This window comes from Mauremys reevesii, unplaced genomic scaffold (assembly GCF_016161935.1).
Source record: "Mauremys reevesii isolate NIE-2019 unplaced genomic scaffold, ASM1616193v1 Contig1, whole genome shotgun sequence".
NCBI lineage: Eukaryota > Metazoa > Chordata > Testudines > Geoemydidae > Mauremys > Mauremys reevesii.
Window position 1 is genome coordinate 940,303 of NW_024100715.1, and position 17,811 is coordinate 958,113.

Here is a 17,811-nt window from a genome sequence, read left to right on the forward strand (position 1 = left end):
TGGGATAGAGATAACCCCGACAGACTTGGCGACTCCTCGGGGACCCGTCTGACACTCTGGCGGGGGAGTCCGTCTCTGAACGCAACGCAGCGTGCATCCTTCGATTGAGAGGAGCCTTGCCCAGGAGTCAGATCTCACGCTGGCGATAAGGCGTCATCTTATGAACCAGCCTGAGCCCGTTTAAATCCAGCAATGTCCACCTGTCCACCTGCCCTTTGAGCAGGAGTCCCGGGAACTAGGTAAGTGAGCGCTCGGTACAGGAAAATGGGACTGGGTGGCAGTCAATGCCCGGGGGAACGCCCCGTTATCTCTCATTCTGAGAGAGCGGAAGGATATATCCAGGATGGCCGCATTGTCCAAGGCTAAGATGAGAGATTTGTGTCGGATCCAATGGCCGTCATTTACCTTCCATTTGTCCCCGACTAGAGACTGGCCCGAGGGTGGAACCTTTTCCACAGAGAGGATGAACTCCTTAAGGGATATTTTGGTCGATCTTAGACCGGGACAAATGGATTATTTGTTTGTGTGGTATAATTATAAACCCACGGAGGGACGAGTGGCTATTGAAGCTGTTTGTATGGAGAGCTCTTGCAAAAATTCCCCACCATATGCCCCAGAGCCACACCGGGAGGAGGACGATTTTGTTCCTGTTCTTCCCTCTGTCCGGCGGAGTGCAAGGATTCAAGAGCAGGCTAGGGACAGTTCAGGGACAGAGGAGAATCAAGGGGGAGCTCAGAGTAATGTTCCCTCGTCTTCAGAGAGATCAGTCTCACCCCCCGCCCGCCCAGTCTTCAGCCAGTCTTCATCAAATTCAGAATTCTGGATCCATGGGGGGGGATGCCTCTGAGACAGACCTGACAATACAAGCCCCATTAAGAACTTACCCAGTTCCACTGGTCGCTGGGGGACATGAGATGGTCTTTACCCACACCCCGTTTGCAACTTCAGATTTGCTTAATTGGCAACGTTACGTACTATGCCTCGCCTATGGGACAATCCTGAGGCAGTGGAAAGAATGTTCCGTACAATCTTGTCCACTCATGTGCCCATCTGGGCAGATGTTAATCAGTTATTAGATGCTCTCATGACCGAAGATGAAAGACAAAAAGTAAAAGAAAAATCTGCAGGTCATCTGGACGTTCCTTGGCCAATTACTGACCCTAATTGGGATCCTAACACTCCGGCTGGCAAGGTACAGCTGGACGGATTTTTGAAAGCTGTTTTGAGTGGCATTAGGGACACAGCAGAGGCTACTGCAAATTGGAGCAAGGTGACTGCTTGTGTTCAGCGTCCAGACGAGCACCCCTCTGACTTTTGTGCCTGACTGATTTGTGAAGTTAGAAAGCGTGGGAATTTGAATCCTGAAACTGACCATGGAAAGGGCATAGGCGGCGGGTTATATCTGTGTGCGGTGCCCGGGCTCCAGGAATATTCAGGGCCGGGGGCCCTGCTCCAGCAATAGTTGGAGCTGGGTCTCTCCCCCGGCCCTGCCTGGATCGGGCCCCGGCCCCCGCGGGTCTCTCCCCGCCGCCGCGTCGCGTCGCGTCCCTGCCTGGCAGAACGCAGCGCGGCGCCTCTCCCCTGCCTGCTTGGGCTCCCTGCAGAACGGCTGTCTGCTGCCGCAGGGTCCTAGTGCCTGCCAGTCACTAATGGCAAGGCAGGCTGCCCTTACCCAGAGCCTCTCCAACCCCAAACCCTCAGCCCCAGCCAGAGCCCTCATCCCCCTGCACCCTAATCCTCAGCACCAGCCCTGAGCCCCGCCCCACATCATGAACCCTTGTAGCAGGGTGGATTCCCTGCTCCGGGGTTTTTAAGGGGTTTAAAAGTGGCCTAGCAGGGCTTGAGAGCTGCTGCTCCAAAAAGCTGGGCTGATTGGGGAAGTGGCTGCAGCTGGGGGCCATGCCCCAAACTGAAGAACAGGGCCTTATAAAAGGCAGGGAAGCCAGAAGCCAGACAGTCTCTCTCTGGCTATAGAGAGAGAAGGGCCTGGCTGCTTAGGAGCTTGAGACTAGATACCTGAGTGCAGCAGGGCTGGGGAAGGCTGAGGAGCTGGGGAGCTCCAGCCCAGAAAGCCCCAGGCTGTGGCCTAGCAGTGGGCCAACAGGTACTGTGGGTTGCAGAGGGCAACCTAGGGGTAGGCCAAGGCAGTAGGTCCAAACCCAACTTTGCCTGTGATGAGTGGCTGATACTGCAGCCTGCCCCAGAGTGTGGGGCTAGACAATGACTGGCAGTAGCCAAAAACTGAGGCAAGATAGGGATAGAGGGTGGGGGTTCCCTGAGAGAGAAAGGGAGACCCAGAGAGAAAGGGGTTGCTGCTAGGGGGCAGCACCCCATGTGAAAGGGCACCGGGTCCAGGGAGGGACACGGGGGGCCTACAAACAGGTGGATCACCAGCCTGCAGAGGGTGCTCCAGGGCTGGACTGAGCTAAATACGAAGAGCAACCAGCAGGAGGCGCCGCAGGGGTGAGTTGACCCGTTTACAACCCTTCATCCCCCAGCTCCAGCCAGAACCCTCATCCCCCCGCACCCTAATCCTCTGCCCCAGCCCTGAGCCCCCCCGCAGCATGAACCCCTCATCCTCAGCCAGAGCCCTCCTCCCCCTGCACCCTGATCCTCATCCCCAGCCCTGAACCCCCTTCGCAGCATGAACCCCTCATCCTCAGCCCCAACCCTCATCCCTCTGCACCCTAATCCTCTGCTCCAGCCCTGAGCCCCCCCCTGCATCATGAACCCCTCATCCTCAGCCCCACAAAATATTTTTAGTGGCATCAAAAACACAGGAAGATAATGAGATTGATTCCATCTCTCTACTTAATCAGTTGGCAACGAAGGGACACAAGGTCAGCCCCACAAAACTGCAGTGGGCAAGACAAGAGGTCAAGTATTTGGGGTGTACTGTAGGGCCTGGAATTCGTTGCATAGATCCCCAGCGGGTAAAAGCGATTTTAGATATTCCTTGTCCCACGACCAAACGAGGAACGAGAGGCTTTACTGGCACGATTGGATTTTGTCGTTCATGGGTAGTGGCTGCAGGTGAATTGTTGAAGCCGTTACATGAGTTAACTAAAGAAGGGGCGGAGGAGCCTTTACAGCCAAGAGCTGAGCAGTTAAGAGCCTTCAGAGCACTCAAGGAGCCCCTTGTTCAGGCTCCCGCACTAGGGCTCCCTAATGATAACAAACCCTTTGACTTGTATGTCTGTGAATCTCAAGGAGGGGCGCCGGGAGTGTTAACACAATCGTTTGGAGGCTCTCCTCGACCTGCTGCTTATTTGTCAGGACAATTAGACCCTGTAGCTCGAGGCCATCCAGGCTGCCTAAGAAATGTTGCAGCAGCTGCTTTAATTGTGGAAAAGGCTCAAGAAATAGTTCTAGGACACCCCCTCCTGGTGCATATGCCTCATGCTTGTTAAATTCGCAGCAGCATATGCATCTAACTAACCAACGATTGTCCCAAAATATGAAATTGCTCTCCTAATGACTCATGGGGTAACCCGCAAACGATGGGCCACGTTAAACCCGGCTTCCTTGTTGCCCCAGGGGGGAAGTAGTGGATATGTGCATGACTGTCTGCAAGTTTGGGACTTAATTTCTACCCCTCGCCCCGACCTTACTGATGTTCCCCTCCAAGACCCCGAAATGGAGTTGTTTGTGGATGGATCTGCTTTTGTCCGAGAGGGAATCAGACACTCTGGATACGCAGTTACTGATAGCAAGACTGTATTAATAGGGGAAGCTTTTTCTCCCGGGGTGAGTTGAAAGCCGTAACCGCAGCCTGCCCTCATGCTAAAGGGAAGAGGGTTAATATTTATAGGGATTCAAAATATGCTTTTGGGGTGTGCCATGCCACGGGTGCAATTTGGAAGGAACGAGGTTTCATTACCTCGTCTGGAGCTCAGATTGCCCATGGAAAGGAAATTGCTGAACTGCTTCAAGCCATTCAGGCTCCTAGGGAGATGGCGGTGATGCCCTGCAAAGCTCAGACCAGGCAGACTGATCCAGTCGCAATGGGAAATCGCTTGGCTGACAGGGCGGCCAAGGCAGCAGCCTTCCAAGGGGCCCAATTGGACCTGATCTCTCCCTTAGCTCAATGGCAATTACAAGCTTCAGATACCGAAAAGGCAACATGGAAAAAATGGGCTTCACAATTTAATCCAGTGGGAATCTGGGAGTGTGATGATCGTCCTACCCTACCCAGAAGCTGTCAGCGTGAGGTGCTGCTAAAGGTTCACAGTAACACCCACCTAGGAGTGAATAAAATGGTTGGAATCGTTCTTAGGCAGTTTGTATCCCCTGGATTAAGTGAAATGGCTAGAAGGGTAGTGGAAAGTTGTATTCTTTCTCAGCAATGTACCGGTAATCCTAAGGGAACACGCCAACAGGCGCCACCTGGTGGGTGCAAATGGACTCATAGGCCCATGCAGCACATTCAAATTGATTTTACTGAATTACCCACCTCAGAAGGAAAGAAGCATTTGTTGGTAATTGTAGATCAACTCTCAGGACGGGTAGAGGCCTTTCCCACTGCCCAAGCAGTCTGCAAGGTGCTTCTTAATGGGATCATGCCAAGATTTGGCCCTCCTGAAAAAATTGATTCTGATCAGGGAACGCATGTTACAGCAAAAATTTGCAAGGAACTCACTGAAGCGGTTGGGGCAAAATGGGTTTTTCATGCTCCCTGGCACCCTCAGAGTCAGGCCAGGTGGAGCGTATGAATGGAACTCTACAGACCACCCTAACTAAGCCGTGTGAGGAACTCAAGATGAAATGGACTGAAGTTCTTCCTTTGGCTTTGTATATTGTCCGGACTACCCCGAATTCTAGGACTAAGCTCGCGCCCTTTGAGACACTTGTTGGACATGTACCACCTTCCTTTACTTCTCTGGTTTCAATGCCTAGTGACACTGATCTGACCTGTGAAACGGACGCTTATGTAAAAGCTTTGCAGCAGCATTTAACAACATTACAACAGTACTCAGCACAGGCTCAATCTTTACCATTGTGGGAAGCTGTTCATTCTATTTCGCCAGGTGACCCAGTGTAGAGCAAAACTTACCGAAAGACTCCACTTCAACCCCAGTGGCTAGGACCGTTCGAGACTATCCTGGTGAGCCCTACTGCTGGTCGGGTCAAGGAACTTCCCGCTTGGATTCATCATACCAGAGTCAAACGGAGCCTCGCTAGGGAGCCCGACCTGGTGAAGGGTTCCCCAGAAGCAGATGGCTTCTGACTTCGAGGGAGCCACGCACATTCACCCCACCGCGAACCGGGTGAGCCAGAAGCAGACGACCTCCGTGCCCAGGACACATGGACTGCTACCCCTTTGGGCGACCTGAGGCTAAAACTCAAGAAGAAGAAGTAGATTTGTGCCCATTCCCTAAGGGATGGCCACGAATAGCCGCTTGGGGAGTCGGTGGACTCATTTGTGTGTTGTTTGTTATTTTTCTTCATTGGTGGTTGGATTAACTAGGGGATATGACTGGCTATCGAGCAAAAACAGCTTAGGCAAATGGTTCTTCAAAATAGAATGGCCCTGGACATTTTCTTAGTCTCACAAGGAGGGACAAGAATGTTGCGTGTATATTCCTGATGTTTATAACGCCACATGGGAGAGAGCAAAACATCTTGAAAAAATTGCAAGGGATCATGGAGGAAAGCGACCCAGCTGGAACTCCTGATGGAGTGATTTATTTAGCTGGTTGCCTGATGTAGGCGGATGGCTACATAATCTGCTTTAAAGTGCTGCTATTATTATTTGTGGGCTTTTATTGCTGTATGTAATCATAAGGTGTGGATGCTGTGTGGGTGATCAACTATGGAAAGAAGCCCCCAAGGTTAAAAGGCCCTACCAGGTAGTAAACCTCAATATATATAAATGGATATGTGTCCCAAGAGTCCCCACTTCGGGTCCTCTAGGGACAAAGGGGGGATTGATAGATAGGATGCTTTAGAGTGAGCCCGAAGGCCAAGGCCGGCTCCAGGGGTTTTGCCGCTCCAAGCAGCCAGAAAAAAAAAAAAGCCGCGATCCTGATCTGCGGCAATTCAGCGGGAGGTCCTTCGCTCCGAGCAGGAGTGAGGGACCCTCCGCCGAATTGCCGCCGAATACCTGAAAGTGCCGCCCCGCTCCAGAGTTGCCGCCCCAAGCACCTGCTTGATAAGCTGGTGCCTGGAGCCGGCCCTGCCGAAGGCCCGCAAGATAGGCTGAGCAGGTGACCACATGCTTGATGCATGAACAAGGGGGGCTCAGAAGGTGGGTGAATGAAGTCAGCAAGCAGGAGCTGGGTGGATAAACCCCCACTTGCACTCACGCTTGGGAAGTGCCGATAAAAAAGTTCTCAGTACTGATAAGGAAGCTGCTTGTGCGCCAGGAACTGCTCAAGGCCATGAATTTTGTGATCAAATGCTTCACCAGGTGCCGTTAATTAACCGCAGGCAATTAAATGCTTTAACTGTGATGTAAACTTGCTTATATAAATTTGTGCTGTATTGAAGAAAGGGGGGGCTGGTTCTGGTTCTCTGTGGAGAACGGGCTTGTTCTTTGTTGCTTGCGTGCATGCATCAATAAAGAACTTGGTTTCGGACTTTGCTGGGTTGCCTGTCTCTCTTGTGGTCAGACACCGAACCTGAAAAGTCTGGGATAAAGATAACCCCGACAGAATCATATGGTTAGAAGGGACTGCCAGTCTAGTCTAGTCCAACCCTTGTAAGAGAGCAGGGGGGAGACGAAGGCCTGTGGGAGGGGAGTGGGGAGCAGCCCAGGGAGGGAGCAGACGTTGCCTGCATGTGGCAGGGTCCCTGGGCTGGAGCCTGGAGCAGTGGGCGGCTCGAGCTCCCCACCCAGCCCCGGCTGGAGCGGCATTGCCTGGGCAGTGGGGCCAGCGAGACTCTGCCCCCCAGCAGGGGAACCATTCAGTGACCTGGCTGGGGGCTGAGTCACGCAGAGGAGGCTGCAGCTCCTGGGGGGAGAGACGAGGCTGCAGAGTGAGAGAGAGACAACGGGGGAGAGACGCCAGGGGAGGGGTTGGCCCTGGAAGAGCTAATCCCCAGAGCAGCCAGGAGGGGGCAGCACCTGCGGTGAATACAGCAACCTGGGACAGCACCCCACAGTGACATCTGCCTTTTTCACAAGAGCATCACCCTGCCGCCTCCTTCACTGTGTGACCCACTGCCACCCCCAGAGCTTTTCCCGCAGTCCTGCTGCCGCCCCAGTGATTCCCCATTTCCTAGTTGTAGGTTTGATTTTTCCTTCCAACGTGCAGCACTTTGTCTCCACTGAATGTTCCCTTCAATCGATTTTAATCCTTCCTCCCTCCGCCTTGTGTCTGTTTAGACTGTAACCTCCCTGGGGCAGGGACTGTCTCTGTCTGTGTCTGTGCAGCACCCGGCACGCTGGGCCCTGGGTTTGCCTTGAGCCTCCAGGCACTGCCATGTCCAGTCACTTTTTGAGTTTTGCTACAGGGTTGGTCTCAACAACACCCTGTGGCAATGAGTTCTGCAGTCTGATTACACAATGTGTGAAAAAGTGTTTCTTTGGGTCAGTTTTGAATTTCCCACTTTCTAGTGTTATTAAATGTCTGTTTATTCTTGCATTAGGAGACCGGGTGAACAGAGTTTGGAGTCTGCCATTTTCATAGGAGTCTTCTCATGCATCTGACGAAGCGGGTATTCACCCACGAAAGCTCATGCTCCAAAACATCTGTTAGTCTATAAGGTGCCCAGGACTCTTTGCTGCTTTTACAGATCCAGACTAACACGGCCACCCCTCTGATACTTCTCCAACTAGAATTCAAAAGACGAATTTTTTTTTCATTTAGGTCTTGATCCAATGCGCACTTTACTCAAGAAATATTTTTCCATTGAATGTAATAGGCATTGGCTCAAGCCCTTAAGGAGAAATAATGTCTACTGTAGCAATACTGTATGTTCTGACCTTACTCCTACCCTCCAAAAATGAAGGTTTAGGAGATTTTCTTTCCCTCAGAAAGATTCCAGGGAGTTTCTAACACCGTCTCACCTGCAGGAATTCACTCGCTGGCTGCTGGCACTTCTGCTCCATCCCACTGATCAGGTGACTGAAAGAAGATATTTCCGCAGATTAGTTGGCAACATACTCAGCCCTCCTCTTTTCAATTTCCTTATTCAGCTCTTCCAGCTGGGCCAGGAGAAGTCGCTCTTGTTCCTCCAGAAACTGGTGCAGTTGCTGAAATTCAGACACAATCTCCTGCATTATTTGCCTCTCAGTTTCTAGCTGTTTCTGAAATGAGGAGATATGAACAGGGAAAGCACAGGTCAAGGACAGGAACATGGATTGAATTATGGCCGTGATTCTCAACCTGTTTTTATTTGCGGACCCCTAAAACATTTTTGAATGGAGATGTGGACCCCTATGGAAACGTATTGTCTGCATATATAGTTGAATTCTGTTCAGTCAGTTTTCAGGGTCCGTGGTTGAGAACCACCGAGTCCTGGGACGCTTTATAAAGCCTTATGTAGGCACTTGGAAGCATCTCACTGCAACCCCATAGAATTTAACTTCTGACAGGAAAGCAGACTCTGTAGTCCGTAGATGGAAGATATTCCAATAGATTTTCCAATAGATTTTCAAGAGTCCGAACTGGTGTTTAGAATGTGAATTTTTCTTGCAAGTGTGGCGCTATCTCAGGTCACAGCCTCAAAGGAGTGTTAATTGCTCCAGTTCACAGATGTCGATTGTATCATTTTTGTCTGTCTGTCTCCTGTACTTAGGCTTTGTGTACACGAGAAAGCTTTGTCGGCAAAAGCTGCCTTTTGCCGACAAAAGAGGGAAGGTGCACACACTACAAAGCGACTTTTGGCTGCAAAACTCTGATGTTTTGCTGACAAAGCCAAACCACCTCAAGGACAGGCATGAAGCCTTTTGCAGCAAAGTTAAAGTGACAAAGAGTCAGTGTAGATGCTGCTGTTTGTTCTGTAGACAGAACTGGCTTCCGTCAGTATCCCACAGGCACTGGTTTGATCTCTGCTGCCCTGCAGGCAGGCGCCTCTCCCCTTTCAATGCGGGGAAGTATCTGACAGCTGAGTGTGCTGCTCCCTTTGGGGAACAAAGAGCAAACCATGGGAATGCTCCAGTTGTGCCCGGCACTAGGAACTCAGCGGCCGGCACACTGCTGCTGCAGGGAGTGGGGTAGGAGCAGGGCCGACCTTAGGATTATGGGACACTATGCAGTATTATGAAACTGATGCCCCCTGCCCGACTTGCTCCTAGCAACACAAACAGAAGCTGACAGTATTGGAAAACTTGCCATGTGCACTTTATCAGAAAGAGTTTAATTGTGCTGGCTTCACCCCTAACCTCTGCACAGTGCTGCTTTCACCCCCTACCCCTGCACTTCCCTCCCACCTGCACCCCCAAACCCAGCCCTGCGCTACCAGCGTTCCCCACACACCACCACCCTGCCCAATACCTCCCACCCCCTTATGCCCAGCAACCCCACCCACAGACATCCCCCCACTGCCCAGCGCCCCCTCATAAGCCCTCCCGCAAACCGCCCAGCACCCCTCTCACAGCCCCTCCCCCCAACTACCCAGCACCCCATATTCCTGAGGGAATTCAGCACCAAAACATTAAATGCTGGGCACAATGTTTTAAAATTCAGCACATTTCTGCAAATTTTGTCAATGAATAAATGTGGAGGCTCCAGCATGGCAGTGGCAAGTGCATGTAAGTGGGGGAATAGTCCCGCTATTGTGGCTCTAAAGTTTTACATTGTTTTGTTTTTGATTGCAGTTAAGTAACAAAAAAAAATCTACACTTGTAAGTTCAACTTTCACGATAAAGAGATTGCATTACAGTATGAGGTGAATTTAAAAATACTATTTCTTTGATCATTTTTACAGTGCAAATATTTGTAATCAAAATAATATACAGTGTATTCTGTGCTGTAATAGAAATTAATAAATATGAAAATGTAGAAAAACATCCAAAAATAGTTAATACATTTTAATTGGTATTCTACTATTTAACAGTGCGATTAATCGCAATGAATTTTTTTAATCGGCATTAATTTTTTGAGTTAATTGCGTGAGTTAACTGTGATTAAGTGACAGCCTTAATTTTGAACCTTCACTATTCTAACTTTCTTGTCCAAATAAATGTCTGGTCCTGTTTCATATCCTGCTAAACTACTGGTTCCAATGAAATCTTGTGGCCACGAGTTCCTGTGTTTTGGATGGAAAAGGTATTTTGTTTGATCTGTTTTAAATTTTACAGCCTGACAGTTTCATTAAACACAGAGCTGACTCCCCCCTCCCTTGAAAAATGATCTTTTTGTGCTGAAATATTTTTCCCCACGTAAAAATTTGGCTTTTTTTTTTAGTGTTTGAAAGGAAAATGCTTGCAGTCATTTTTGGATACGAGATGAAAATAAGACAATTTTCTTATTTATAACAAAGATTCTCTAAATAAGACAATCAATCCATTTATGAAACAAAATTAATTAAATTATCCACTTACATAAAAATTCTAGAAATCAGACCATGTTTCCATTTATAAACCTTTAAACATGACAATTTTCCTATTTAAAAACATCACTAGATAAGCCAACTTATGCATTTATTTAAAAACTTGTAAATTTCCCCATTTTAATAACATTGTAGAAATATAATAATTTCCCCATATACTAAAAATTCTCTAAATAAGACAGTTTCCCTATATGTGAAAAAATCTCCAAAAATGACAATAATTACATTTTTTTAAAAAGACATCTAAATAATACAGTGTATCAATTTGTGAAAATGACAAACATTTCAGTTAAAAAGCTGGATAAAATATTCATGGAAAAAAGGTTAAATTTGAAAGCTAGAAAATAAAAACAACTTTGAAATTTCTACAGTTCCCTCCCCACCCCCATCAGTACTGCCAACTCCAAGCATTCAAAAATGTTGAGTCAGACACACACCCCCGCCCAATTCATGAGATTGGCCAAATCGTGTTACAATTCGTTAAAAAAAGTATAAATTTCTTTTTAGTTACCTTCTTCTTTCTGTGCCTTTGGGATACACTTAGTTCACATTTTCAAGCCTCTCTCTGGAAGTAAAGGGCTAGAAACTTTCACTGAAAAAATAAGTCGCTGCAGCTGTGTCCCTTAGTATCCCTTTCTGGTGCCGGCATTTCAGAGACATCATCCCAGCCAGGACCGGACCCTGCCTCAGCAGCACTGGGGAGCAGGTCAGGTGTTTGCTGAAATCACAGTCACATTTGTTCTGGTGTTTCCATAGACTCAGCCCATCAAGGGAGTGAGTCACAGCTCCTCCTGGGGCGGAGTCACTTTTTGGGTGCGGAGGCTCAGTGATATTTTACTCTCAGCTGATTTCTTGCTCATGGATCCTCTGGACTGGTTCTAAAGCTGCCCAGGACTTAGCTGCGAAGCCGGTGACAGGGAAGTAGAGGGAATTATTATAATAATCCTGCTCCTCCAGCCAGTCTCTGGCCAGCAGGGGCGGCTGTGCCCCGGTGCAGGGTGGCCGTCAGTCCCACGTCATAAAGGACTGTCTCATACTAAATCAATACGGGATGACTTTTATCCCATATTTCAATCTGGGCGCAGGAAGCAGCCAAGTGCCGACAGAGAGGTCCAGCATCTTCCTCCGGCACATGAAGTCCAGAATTGCGCCTCCAGCAGTTTATTTTGCAAAGTGCCACAGGCTGGCAACGCAGGCCGGCGCACAGGGTCGCAAGGCCACTCAAATTCAGCCTGGCGGCCGCCCCTCCAAAAGCCACCCCCTTCCCATGGAAATCTGAAGTGAGGCCCCATTGCAGCAAAGCTTTCTCCAGCTGCTGCCTTCCTCCAGTCCACACCCCTCCTTTCAGCCCCACCTCGGCCATGCCCAGCTCCGCAGCGGGCGGAGACCAGCAACCGCAGCCTCCGACTCGGTGCCCACACAGAGCCTGAAAAGGAGCCACAGCGGCTGCCCAGCCAGCGCCAGAGACCCTGGGGTGGCTGCAGCACCCAGAGCTGGAGAGAGAGACCCCCTAGGAAGGATGGAGGAGATGGCGGGAGTGGCCCCCCCAGAGGCTCAAGTCAAGACAGGGAACAGCTGAGCTCTGTCCTGTATTGTTGGCAACTCTCTCCTGGTGTCTGCCCCCTGCAGCTGGCGTCTGCCCCATCCCCAGCACACAGCCAGCTGCCCGCCTGCCCTGGGCATTGCTGCGGAGCTGGGCGGGGAGAAAGGGCAGGAAACACGACCCATCAACCCACTGCCTGAGCAGCATCCGCTAGGTGCTGACTTTCCTGGTGGCCCATTTCGCTTGAGGCCTGGTTTCTCTGAGGCCTGGTTTCCATGGCACTTGCTTTTTCTGAGGCCTGGTTTCCATGACACCTGTTTTCTCTGAGGCCTGGTTTCCATGGCACTTGCTTTCTCTGAGGTGTGGTTTCCATGGCACTGGGTTTCTCTGAGGCCTGGTTTCCCTGGCACCTAGTTTGTCGAACGCCTGGTTTCCATGGCACTTGCTTTCTCTAAGGCCTGGTTTCCATGGCACTGGGTTTCTCTGAGGCCTGGTTTCCATGGCACCTAGTTTGTCTAACGCCTGGTTTCCATGGCACTTGCTTTCTCTAAAGCCTGGTTGCATGGCACTGGGTCTCTCTGAGGTCTGGTGTCCATGGCACTGGGTTTCTCTAAGGCCTGGTTTCGATGGCATCTGGTTTCTCTGCGGTCCGGTTTCCCAGGTGCTGACCTTCCTGGTGGCCCAGGCTTCATGAGGCCTAGTTTCCCTGTGGCCCAGTTTGCCTGAAGCCTGGGTTCTCCGTGGTCCTGGTTCCCAGAGGCCGGCTTTCCATGGCGCCTGATTTCCTGAGGCCGGGCTACTCTGAGGCCTCGTGTCCCTCATGCCGACCACCCTCATCACCTGGGTCTCTCCGTTCCCTACAGCCCAGTTCCTACACAGCTGGAGTCCATCGCACCCACTGTCCCCAAGGGCTGGTTTCTGTAGCATCCCCGCGCGTGCTCTGGCCAAGCCACAGATTTTGCTCTTTCCATCTCTCAGAGGGAGCCAACCCCGGCAGCCCTGTGTGGATTACACGCCCTTGTGGGATCGCTTAGCTGCTCGCTGCCCCTCTCCCCCCGTCTCGATCTGATTCTGCCTCTCCTGGACGGGGGGGAAGGGGAGTTATGCTGGGGCAGGGGCAGGGCCGGCTATAGGTTTTTTGCTGCCCCAAGCAAAAACAATTTTTGGCTGCTCCCCACCCGAGCCCTGGGCTCCCCCCGCCCGCACCCTGCTGCTGCCCCAGCCTTGGGCTCTCCCCCCCAACCGGCACACTGGCAAACAAGAAGTCAGACATGCAGCCTCCTTAGGCATTCCAGGCCTGGATTCAACCCCCAGACACTGGACTCTATGGCGTGTGGTTACTGAAAACCAATTTTATCACACGTAGGGTCCTCTAATCCCGAGAGAGCAGCCATACAGCCGGGTCAATCTGTCACTCAGATCTTACCCAATTATCGGATTGCTGTCAGTCCTTTAGTAGCTAATATCTAAAGGTTTATTTATAAGCAAAAAGAAAGAGAGAGTTAAAACGCTTAAAGAAATCATGTACATATCATCATTGCAAAGTTCTTGGTTCAGGTTTGTAGCAGTGATGTTACGGTCTGCTGGCGTGTACGGTCTCTGGTAATATCCTAAAGACTGGAAGGTCCTCAGTCCATAGTCAATATGCTCCTTTTAGAGTAAGTCCAGAGATCAGAGCAGGAAAGAGGCAAACTAGAGATGCTTCCAGGGTCTTTTCTACCTTCTCCCATGTGGAGGGGATGCTCTCAGTCTTTATTTGTGGAAAATTACAGGCACAAGATGGAGTCCAGGGTCACATGAGCACGTCACAGGCCCTCGATGAGTCACAGAAGCCGCCATTATCCATATTCTGGCTAAAGCAGCCACAGGAAGGCTTATTTGACTGGGACAAGCTTCTTCTCTGAGAGAGTTAAATGGCTTTCTTTAACGGCCCATCAACTTGACTAGTCCATTCAAAGTGGCTGGTTGACTGGATGTAAACTGCCTTGCGGGTGTTGCTCGGGAATACAGCACACAGGTAGGATGCCAGAATAAGTCAATATTTATCACTTCAGATACAAGGATGATACATGAATATGAACAGGAGAATCATACTTGATAGAGAGTAACTTTTCCATTGATTTCTTACAAGTTTTGGTGCAATTGTACAACAGTGGTAGCAGCAAAGAGATACGGTCCTATTTCAATCATGCGGCGTCACAGGCGGTTGGTTCTCTGGCTCTGGTACGGTGTGTAACTGAGCCGGGTGTATGTGCCCTGGTAGCTCCCCAACCTCATACTGGGCTCTCCTGTTCCTATATCGCACAGAGATCTCACACTGCCCCTCTCCTGACAGGAACTCCAGTCTATTCCTGTCACAGTAGATCCTCAGCCTGGCGTTCTCCTGCACACACGGGGGCTCCCGGCTGAACTGGGAAATGGCCTCCGCAAAGCAGCTGCTCAGCCCCTCACCCAGCGCCCCCCAGCGCCCCAGTCTGTCCCACACCCTCGCTAGGTCTGCGACGCTCAGCGGTTCTGGGCTGGTGTGTAACCAAGTCACTGGCCTGTCCCCTCCCAGTGCTGTGATGTGATGCTGGGGTTCCCCATCGGCGAGGAGCACCGAGATCTCACACTGCCCCTGGCCGGAGATGAACTCCAGCTCCTCCCCGCCCCATCGGATCAGCAGCCTGGCGTTCTCCTGCACACACTGGGGCTCCTGAACAAACTGGTCCAAGGCGTGGGAAATACAGGCTCTCAGGATAAAGGTGTCTTCCTGACAGGACTCCAGGACTCTCTGTAGGCTGTCAGCGCTCAGTGGTTCTGGGCGAGTGCATAACCGAGCCGCATACATGTGCATGGGGAGCTCCCCAACCTCGTATTGGGGTCTCCCGTCCCTACAGCACACGGAGATCTCACACTGCCCTTCACCCGACAGGAGCTCCAGGGTCCCTCCATCCCACCTGATCCTCATCCTGGCATTCTCCTGCACACACTGGGGCTCCTGGCTGAACTGGGAAATGGCCTCCCCAAAGCAGCCGCTCAGCCCCTCACCCAGCGCCCCCCAGTGCTCCAGTCTGTCCCGCACCCTTGCTAGGTCTGCGACGCTCAGCGGCTCTGGGCTGGTGTGTGACCAAGTCACTGGTCTGTCCCCTCCCAGCGCTGTGATGTGATACTGGTGTTCCCCATCGGCGAGGAGCACCGAGATCTCACACTGCCCCTGGCCGGAGATGAACTCCAGCTCTCCCCTACCCCACTGGATCAGCATCCTGGCGTTCTCCTGCACACACCGGGGTTCTCGGCTGAACTGGGAAATGGCCTCCCCAAAGCAGCCGCTCAGCCCCTCACCCAGCGCCCCCCAGCGCCCCAGTCTGTCCCGCACCCTCTCTAGGTCTGTGACGCTCAGCAGCTCTGGGCTGGCGTGTGACCAAGTCACTGGCCTGTCCCCTCCCAGCGCTGTGATGTGATACTGGGGCTCCCCATCGGCGAGGAGCACCGAGATCTCACACTGCCCCTGGCCAGAGACAAACTCCAGCTCCTGCCCATCCCACCGGATCAGCAGCCTGGCGTTCTCCTGCACACACCGGGGCTCCCGGTGGAAACCCTGCCAGGCTCGGTCAAAACAGGTGGTCAGAGCGTCAGTGTCTCCCTGACAGGACCCCAGTTCTCTCAACACTCTCTGTAGGGTGTCAGCGCTCAGTGGCTGTTGGTGGGCGCGTAGCTGAGCCGCGTACACATGCACTGGGATCTTCACAGCATTGTACTGAGCTTTCCTGTCCACACAGCGCACAGAGATCTCACATTCCCCGTTCCCCGAGGTGAACCTGAGCTGCCTCCTGCCCCACTGGATCAGCAGCCTGGCGTTCTCCTGCACGTACTGGGGCTCCTGGTGGAAACCCTCCCAGGCTTTGTGCAAGCGGCTCCTCAGCGCAGCAGTGTCTACCCGACAGAGACCCAGCTCACTGTAATATTTGAACAGGCTGTCGGCACTGAGTGGGTCATTGCGGGAACGTAATCGGGCCACATACAAGTGCACTGGGAGAGTCTCGACATGGAAATGATAACGGGGATTTCCTTCCTGGTAGGAAACAGAGATCTCATAGTGCCCCCTCCCTGACAGGAACGCCAGGCTCCCCCTGTCCCAACACAACCTCATCCTGGCGTTTTCCTGCACAGACGGGGGCTCCCGGCCGAACTGGGAAATGGCCTCCCCAAAGCAGCGGCTCAGCTCCTCTCCCAGCACTCCCCAGCGCCCCAGTCTGTTTTGAACCCACTCCAGGTTTTTGATGCTCAGCGGTTCTGGATGCGAATGCGTCCAAGACACAAACGTGTCCCAGGTTTTCTCTGTAATGTGGTACTGGGGCTCCCCAGCGCTGCCGGACACGCTGACCTCACACTGCCCCTGGCTGGCAATGAACTCCAGCTCCCCCCCGCCCCAGCGGATCAGCAGCCTGGCGTTCTCCTGCACACACCGCGGCTCCTGGCTGAAACCCACCCACGCTCTGTGCAAGCAGGCCCTCAGCGCAGCAGTGTCTCCCCGACAGAGACCCAGCTCAGTGTAAAATTTGAACAGGCTGTCAGCAGTTAGTGGGTCCTTGTGGGAACGTAACCGGGCCACATACAAGTGCACTGGGAGAGTCTCGACATGAAAATGGTAATGGGGATTTCCTTCCTGGTAGGAAACAGAGAACGTGTACTGCCCCTGCCCTGACAGGAACTCCAGGCTCCCCCTGTCCCAACACAACCTCAGCCTGGCGTTCTCCTGCACACACGGGGGTTCCCGGATGAACTGGGAAATGGCCTCCCCAAAGCAGCTGCTCAATTCCTTGCCTAGCGCCCCCCAGCACCGAAGTCTATTTCGAGCCCTCTTCAGGTTTTTGATGCTGAGCGGTTCTGGGTGCAAATTAATCCAAGCTACAAACATGTCCCAGGTTTTCTCTGTAATGTGGTATTGGGGCTCCCCAGCGCTGCCGGACACGCTGATCTCACACTGTCCCTGCCCAGCAATGAACTCCAGCTCCCCCTCGTCGCAGCAGATCAGCAGCCTGGCGTTCTCCTGCACACACCGGGGCTCCTGGCTGAACCCCTCCCAGGCTCTGTGCAAACAGGCCCTCAGCGCACCAGTGTCTCCCTGACAGAGACCCAGCTCAGTGTAAACGTTGAGCAGGCTGTCGGCACTGAGTGGGTCCATACGGGAACGTAACCGGGTCACATACAAGTGCACTGGGAGAGTCTCAACATGAAAATGATAACGGGGATTTCCTTCCTGATAGGAAATAGAGAACATGTACTGCCCCTGCCCTGACAGGAACTCCAGGCTCCCCCTGTCCCAACACAACCTCATCCTGGCGTTCTCCTGCACACACGGGGGCTCCCGGCTGAACTGGGAAATGGCCTCCCCAAAGCAGCCGCTCAGCTCCTCACCCAGTGCCCCCCAGCGCCCCAGTCTGTCCCGCACCCTCGCTAGGTCTGTGACGCTCAGCAGCTCTGGGCTGGTGTGTGACCAAGTCACTGGCCTGTCCCCTCCCAGCTCTGTGATGTGACACTGGGGTTCCCCATCGGCGAGGAGCACCGAGATCTCACACTGCCCCTGGCCGGAGACGAACTCCAGCTCCTCCCCACCCCACCGGATCAGCAGCCTGGCGTTCTCCTGCACACACCGGGGCTCCTGAACGAACTGGTCCAAGGCATGGGAAATACAGGCCCTTAGGGTACCGGTGTCTTCCTGACAGGACCCCAGTTTTCTCAACACTCTCTGTAGGGTGTCGGCGCTCAGTGGTTCTGGGCGGGTGTGT